Source organism: Rhea americana, unplaced genomic scaffold (assembly GCF_003343005.1).
Source record: "Rhea americana isolate MKP2758 unplaced genomic scaffold, rheAme1 scaffold_4, whole genome shotgun sequence".
NCBI lineage: Eukaryota > Metazoa > Chordata > Aves > Rheiformes > Rheidae > Rhea > Rhea americana.
Window position 1 is genome coordinate 6,526,197 of NW_028186534.1, and position 7,826 is coordinate 6,534,022.

Here is a 7,826-nt window from a genome sequence, read left to right on the forward strand (position 1 = left end):
CTCCTCGGCCCGCGTCGCCGTCGGAGCTCGTCCGGCGCGCTCGCCTCCTCGCGGAAGGCTCCTGGCAACGTGCGACGAACGCGTCGGAAGAGCAGTCCTGCTCGCAAGGCAGCCCAGAGTTTGCTCTCTTGACGGGGAGCAGCTCACTGCGGCTGTTATTTTCCGGACGGGTGCCCCGGCGCCCTTCCCTGCGGGCGGGCGGGCGCTCGGCGGAGCCCGCGGGAACGGCGAGCCAGGGCGGTGCAGCCGGGGAAACCTCCCGCGCTGCAGCGGCGGCGCCGGGCGCCCTCGGACGCGCCACCCCGCGAGGGGCCGAGACCGCTGCCACGCGACAGCTTCACTCCCCTTCAATCTTTTTTTTTTTTTTTCCTTTTTTCCCCACCCATTGCCCTGTTTATTTTGTGGCCCCAGCCTGATTAAGTTGCCCTTTCTGTGCTTCTGCTTGGTCTCCTAGGCCGCATCACTAACAACTTAGTGATATTTAGTTTTATTTGCTCTTAAAATGAACAAGGCATTCTTAGGATGTGTTACATGATACTACTGTTTTGTTACTTCCCCTGGATAATAAACAGTCTGGAAATTAATGATTTATAAAGGGTTAGTGTTTGTGTGACAGAAACTAGGACAAGTGGCTTGACCCTGATCCCGTTCCCATCCGAATATTTCAGATGAGTCACTTCTGATTTGCATTCTTTCAGGATCCTGCCCAACGCACTGCTATTAACGCGCAGAAGGCAAATGAACATGTAGCACTAACGTAACGGCCCCGGTGAAAGAGCGTGGCGCAAGTCGCGGCTACGTTTTCTTTGCAATGAAATACGGATGCAGCCGAATGACGTTACAGAGGCACAGTTCTGCGTGGCAAACTCCAGTCAGCTCTTGTTTGTTGTACAAATAAGCTGCAGCCCTGCAGGATTTAGGAAGACACAGTATCAGCCCCTTGCACAATCCTGCCGGGAAGCTGCTCTCCCATGGGGTCATTCGTCAGCCGCACGTCGCGGGCTGTGACTAACCTTATCTGCGGTTTCACGTTACAGAGACTTTGGGGGTAACGCTGGTTTCCAACGATCCGATCCTCCCTCCGCTTTTTCCCTTCCCTGCACCACAGTTTTTTCTGTGCCCGTCTRTCTATTTGGGAAATCGCTCTGCGATCAAGTTCAGGGAACTGATCCAGCTTAAAAATAAGAGACAATAAAGGTGGATGGCCGGCTCAGGCGGGGACTGGGAAGGGTGTAACGGGGCAAGGACGCTTTAGGCAAGGACGTACAAAGCCTTTCTGTCGTGAAACTCTGGTCGCAGGTGCCACGGTCCAGGCCACCGATTTTGGACCTTTTGAGTGGTTAGCACATTGTATCTAAGGAACACACTGGCACATAAGGCTTGATCCTGTGTAACAACTTAATCATTTCTTAACCTAAAACAACATTTATGCTCAAATGATGAGCTTATTAATATCTGAAAATATACCCAACTACAATTGCCCGAGTGCCTGGGACTGATTCTTTTGAAATGATTTACCTACCACCAGGCTAAACAAGCTCTCCCCACCCAGCTCCCCTATTTGATTCAAAGATAATCACACCCTCAATAAATAAAATTGAGTAATAATAAGTGATCCGGTGACAATTCTGAAGTCACTGCTCAGTCAAGCAGTGCCAGGAATGACAACCAATTTACCTAAATTTCAGAACAACTCCATAGGTTGCAGAAAGATTCCCTTTTTTAAAGCCATGCACCTGCACAAATGTTGCTAAAAAGCCACACAGAAATGCTAGAAGGCAGCTCTCATGCAAAGTCCCCAACGCTTTCACGATACAGTAGAATTCGAGGGCCGAGCACGCGGGACGGGTAACGCAGGGGAACAACGGGCTTTTGTCAGCGAGCCCGGGAGAGGCTCCGGCGTAACTTCCCGTACAGAGGAACGGCGTAAGAGATGTGCAAACCTGTAAACACCCCCAGGGTTTTGTGGTTTTGAGACAGCCCGGTAAGATCACGTAACCTAACCTGCAGATGTAGGGAGGGAAGGGACATAACAGCCACCGYGCTGCTCAGTTACTGAGACTCTGGGTCAATGTCTTTAAAATGCTTCCAGCGTCACGGATCAGTGGCTATGGGAAAAGGAGTAACGCCCCGGTGTTGCGTGTGGGGTTTTGCTCACGTGTTCTTCTAGGCAAGGTATAAAGCTTGACGTCTTCTGTGGACTTTCTGAGGATTGCGTTTGAGTAGAAGTCCCTCCGGCTCCGTGCTGGTCTCTGCAGAGTCCTTGCCTCAGGAAGAGGTACGTTTTYGGTTGCAAAGCACATCAGCAGCTTGTGAAGGCAGAGATTGAAAGGTGCTATGAGAACTGTAAGTTGTTACTGTATTTTCCAAAAGATTAACGTTAGATCTCCAAGAACAGGCTATGTCTACAGGCTGCTAATTTATTACCAGTAAAGCTTGGTTTAATAAAGTTGTGGTAAATATTTTCTGCTTTTAAGACCCTTTAAGGCTTCAAAGGCTCYCATTTGCTTTAGGGTCCCTAGGGATGCTAGTGCCAATGAGACATGTTTCATTAATTATGTTGCACAAATAAGCCAAATATTGCACAAATGTGTGTAGCAACGTTGTGAGGAATGCAGCAAGGGCTCTTCCCGGCTCCCGCGGAGGCGCCCAGCTGGGTGCTCTTTGAAGGCCACTCGGGGCCTGAAGCGCTCGCTTGGGCCCTGTCCGTGCCCAGAAGTGTTGTCAGCACAAAGCTGCCAACGTTTTCSCCCCGGAAGGCACAAACCCTGGGCTGCCTTTCCCACCGCATGGCACAGTTAAAACAGAGAAAGAAGGAAAAAGCACATATAGACATCCCCGATCCCTCACATCTCACCACTGGGCAAGGAGYTGCACACACGTTGCAAGAGACCACGATAACGAAGTCTGAGGCTGGATTCCTACAATATTCTCCTTTTCTGGCCCAGATTGAAAGCAGGACATCTTGTTACAAGGAGCCTGGAGGTGTGATGTTTTTTGGCCAGGTTCAGAGCCAGGAGTCTTTTCTACTGGAATACGAAAGTATCAGTGCTGTGAGCAGGTATGCAGCAGTAAAACTGAACGTACAGACACACGGAATAGTCAGAGATATTTCACAGCCGTTAGCGAGAGGTCACAGAAGCTGTATGAAGATTTCGCCTTTCAGATAGAGGACTGCTGGAGGAGCTACAGGCAAAGATGATTTTCCCGGATGGGTACATGGGGATCAAAATCCCCATTTTGATTCTCACCTTACCTTTTAGCTTGCATAAGCCATGCACAGGCCAGAAAAAAGCTGCTTCACATCCAGGCAGGTGAATGCCTCCTGCTAAATAAGCAGTTGGCAAATTGAAGTGCTGKCGATAAACTCCTGATCAGCATCTCTCTAAATCAACTAGTCTTACAGCCTGGCTAGACAGAAGAGCAATTGCAAAAGCACATTGATACTTGCAGCTGAGGGAGACCTTAAGAGCAGGCACTGACAGTGCACCATATGCCAGGGCACGTGCTGCTTTATATTACTAGGCAGAGCTTTGTGAAGGAACTGTACATGGCTTGTATATGAATTTTAAATGAATTGTTAACACATTTTATGAATCTGGTAAAGGTGTGCTGATGTGGGAGAGCACACATGTCTGTTTGGCAAGATGGAGTAAGTAAATCATGACTCTCACAAGACAAAACTTTATTGAGCAGCAATAAACAACAGAAATACTTCCAACAGCATTTAAAGCTGTGTAAAAGAAAGCACGAAGGGCTGCCTGCCCCAGAGTACGTGYGCTTGCAGCAGCTTATGTTGGACTGATGGAAGAAAAGCTCCTTTGCTGGAGGAGGGAGGGCTAGAGTCATCAGCGTAGGACTACAAGTTCTCGAGCTATCACTCCCCAGGTCTTTGGTCCGTAACGCCTTTCGGCACCTACATTTGCTGCTTGTAGTATCTACAACATTTTGGTACCTTTTCCTAGACATCATCCTTCTCTCACTCTGCCTTCCCCACCATAAATTCCTCYGCGCTTTTGTACTGAGGACAGTCTTGAACCAGAGAAGGCATCCGGGGCGCCTGCTCTGTCCCCTCCCGGCTGGATTCACACTCCCGGCAGGTGTGAGGGAAGTTGTTTTCTAGAATAACACACTCAAGGACATTGGGGAGCAGTAAGACAAAGCTCAGCTGAAAAGTGGGGAAAGCRAATTTCTACCATTGTCTCTTGACGTTTGTCATAAAAATACACTGCCTGAAACTGGTCAGTGTCTTCTGGCCAGCCCTGGTCAGGTCCTCTGAGTTAAGGGGTGGACAGTGAACATTTTGGGCTAGACGTGCAGGAACTGTGCTACAAATTTTGCATAAGGTGCTGGTGAYTGACATATTGTTACACACGAATCATTGGAGATCCAGAGGAGAAACCTGACTGAACTGGTATTGGAAAGCTCTAGCAGCAGCATCACTTGAGTGGCAAAGACCAGCCTCCTACAACGAGAAAGCAAGGCACCCTTTCCAGAGGTATTTGTCCAGTTTTAAGAAGCACCTGCACAGAAGCTGAACTCTGAAAAGAGCTTTTGCTGCTATTTCTGCAAGCTAATTGAATGTCAAATCCTCATAGACAGGAACAGACTCACTTCCTAACTCAAAGAAAGAAACCAAATAATTTATCTAGACTCAAAACTGGGAAACTAGTTTGCATTATTGACATTAATGTTATAGATTTACTTCACTATTTTATTCAGGAAAATCTCTAAGTCTAAGTGATCAATTACTGTATTGCTTGCAAGACTACTGAATTCTGTTCACATCTCAGGTATTCTTTACAGCATCTCTCCACAAGGCATTGATTTATGCTGCTAGAAAGCCCCTTTGCCTGCCTTGCCCTGCCCTATCATGGCAACTTCTAGTATTTGCTTTTGTCTAAGACTATCACTATTTATTTTTGAAATAAACCAGCTATTTATAAAGGCAATTTMTTTGTTCTCTGCTTGCATTTATTTCTCCATCCTTTAGAGAAGAGATAATTGGGGACAGCTGAACTGGTATTTTGGGCTACCCCAAAGTCCTTCCTTTTGTCATTGGGTTCTTCTCTGAGTTTGTCTGTGTGTCCAAAAATCTGTGGGTCTCTTCTGAAAGTGCATCAGCTGATGTTCTGCCTTCCTGTGAGATCAGCTGCAAAACAGACACTGTCCAGGTGGGYATTTAGAGCCTTACCTTTTCCCAGGCTGGTCACTTCCTTCCCTGCTCCTCCTCTGCACTGCGCACCAGACTGGGCGCATCTCAGAGACCATCTGCTCCCCATAAACTCTGCTCTTCCCATGCTGAGGAAATTCAGGAAGGCTTCTCTAGGTCAGGCGGCATCTTGAGGTCCAGATATGGCTTGAAATGGAGCCACRCCAAACTCTCTACAAAGCTGCAAGAGAAACTACAAAGCAGAAAACCAACTCAATACCCAGACATTTTAAAGAACCAGGGCTAGTTTCTACTCACTATGATCCTTGGGGCAGCAGGAATCAAAATTTGTACCAGAGCATTTGCTGTCATTTTTCTGGACAGCAGTTTGTGCCAGCAGATAATGAAGTGTCCATAMAGCACTTCTGTGGATGGAGGAGTCTTGATACAAGCCTCCTGCTATTTTGAAAATAATTTAATCTCACCATCAGGAACTTCAGTTTTTACCAGTGGGAGTCAAATGAGTGTAGATGTATGCAAGGGTATCTTCACTTCAGAGACATTTTACCAGTCAGGCTTGGTAGCCCTGCTCTTTTSAAGAAACTAAATTGAAATACAACTTTTCAAATTAAGACACTGCAATGAGRCAGCACAGATCTCCTTAATCAGCATATTACTGTTCAGAGGATATTTTTCTCCCAACATTGAGTCAAAGTGCAAAAGATACTTATCTAAACTTATCCAAATGGCTTTTAGTTCAAAATCTTATGTAAACAGACTTTTATAAAATTAGAAATCTAAACCTGCTTTACTCCAGCACTGTCAGGTTTAGCATGAAATAGTTCACTATATTTGTAGATACAACCTTAACGCAATGAAATCAATAGCAGCATTTTCACCAAACTCAGTGGGACTGATTTCAGACTCATTTGTGAAATTGGACTCTCAAGTTCTTGGCTTCATTTCAATTTTGCTCCAGAGCTACATTCTGATCCATTATTTCTTTGTTCTCTGTATATATTGGAATAATCACAATTGGTTAAAACTAAGACCAAATTGTCTTACGTGATAGCCACAGGCAGCAGTATGTTTYTGGTCATGGAGGAAGTTGGCAGTTTGGGCAGACTCAGGTTCAGGCAACTGTTCATTTCCCCCCATTGAGAGTGAGGTATAGGCAAGAAGATTTTCCTGCAACCCTAATGTTCCTAGATTCCCAGAAAACTCCCCTTAAACCTCAGGCTTCTGGATATACCCACAGATGATGACAGCTGAACCATTTTCAGGAAAAAAAAAAAGCAGAATAACAAATTTAGAAAATGTCACTTGCCTGATTGATCCCTTTTGGTTCATTGTGCAGTGGAATGAAACCTGTTGCAACGGGACACGGTTTTACTCTTCCTCTAGCACAATTGCTGCAGACTGAAGCCCAACAAATCCGATCTTCAGTGTATCCATACTCCTGTCAGCTGATCAAGGCTTAGCTGATGTTTTATGCTTCGGGAAGGTATAACAGAGATCCAAGATAAGTAACTTTATTTATATATGGCAGAACCCCCCCCACTACTCCTGTAGGCACATTTTAAAACATCTTGATACAGAAATAAAACAGGAAGATGCAAAAAGGGGTGAAATTATTCAGGATATACAATGGAGGTATTTTATTACCAAACTGACTCCATTATAAATCAAGTGCTCTGTAAATGCAATAAAACAATTGTTTAGTCTGCATGATTCATACCACAAACCTCAGTATTCTGTGTTTTGATCTTATTGCAGCAATAAACTGTCTAGACAGCAATTAACAAACTGTTTTTTCTTCAGATGTTTGGAGTGCCTTTGCTGCCTGATCAGCACTCAGAAATACAGGGCTTTCTCTTCTATTCCTATTAATTATCAGGTTGATCAAGAAGCACAGTTAGCCATTCTCTGTAATTGTACAATACTTCTCTTTAAGTGAATTGCTACGGGAAAAATACTAATAATATTGTTTTTCATTAGTACTAAGCAGCTAAGATAAAGATTTATTTTACCATCCTGCTCTAGAATGAGCTTTAAAAATATAATTTACACTGATAAATAACATAACATTTTATGCCCTGATTCAACAAGATGCTTAAGTGTGTGCCCAACTTTAAGCACAGAAGTAATTTCAGGAGGACATAAGTGTTTAAATTTTGGTATGTGACTCAATACTTTGCTGAATTATGGTCAAATAATTGACCCATCATATATGATTGTCCCTCCTTTTTTTTTTTTCTTTTGTTGTTGTTGTTGCTCTTTAGTCTTGTGCTTAACTACTTACGAACAGGGGGTGAAATGTTTCAAAAACCTAGGATAGTTTCAGGGGGATAAAAAAGATAATGGAAAAAGCCCTACAGAAAAAGATTAAAGATAACTTCTTCAGGCACTCATTTTACCTGTATGGCAGAATAGAGCCTTATAAAAGACATGATGCAATTACACAGTGCTTTGCAGAAAGGGAAACAACTGTGGTGGCCTGGGCAGGTGATCGCTTGGATTTCAGGAATGATTTAAGATGGGAAAACACGCAGTTGTCAGCTGAGGTAGGCAGTACCGTGCTGCTGTATCCTAGGGCATGGTATATTTGTCTGGAACAGGCACTGAGGTTGCACACGTACGTGTCCGCAGGTGCGCTTACGCTCACAGAGAAAAA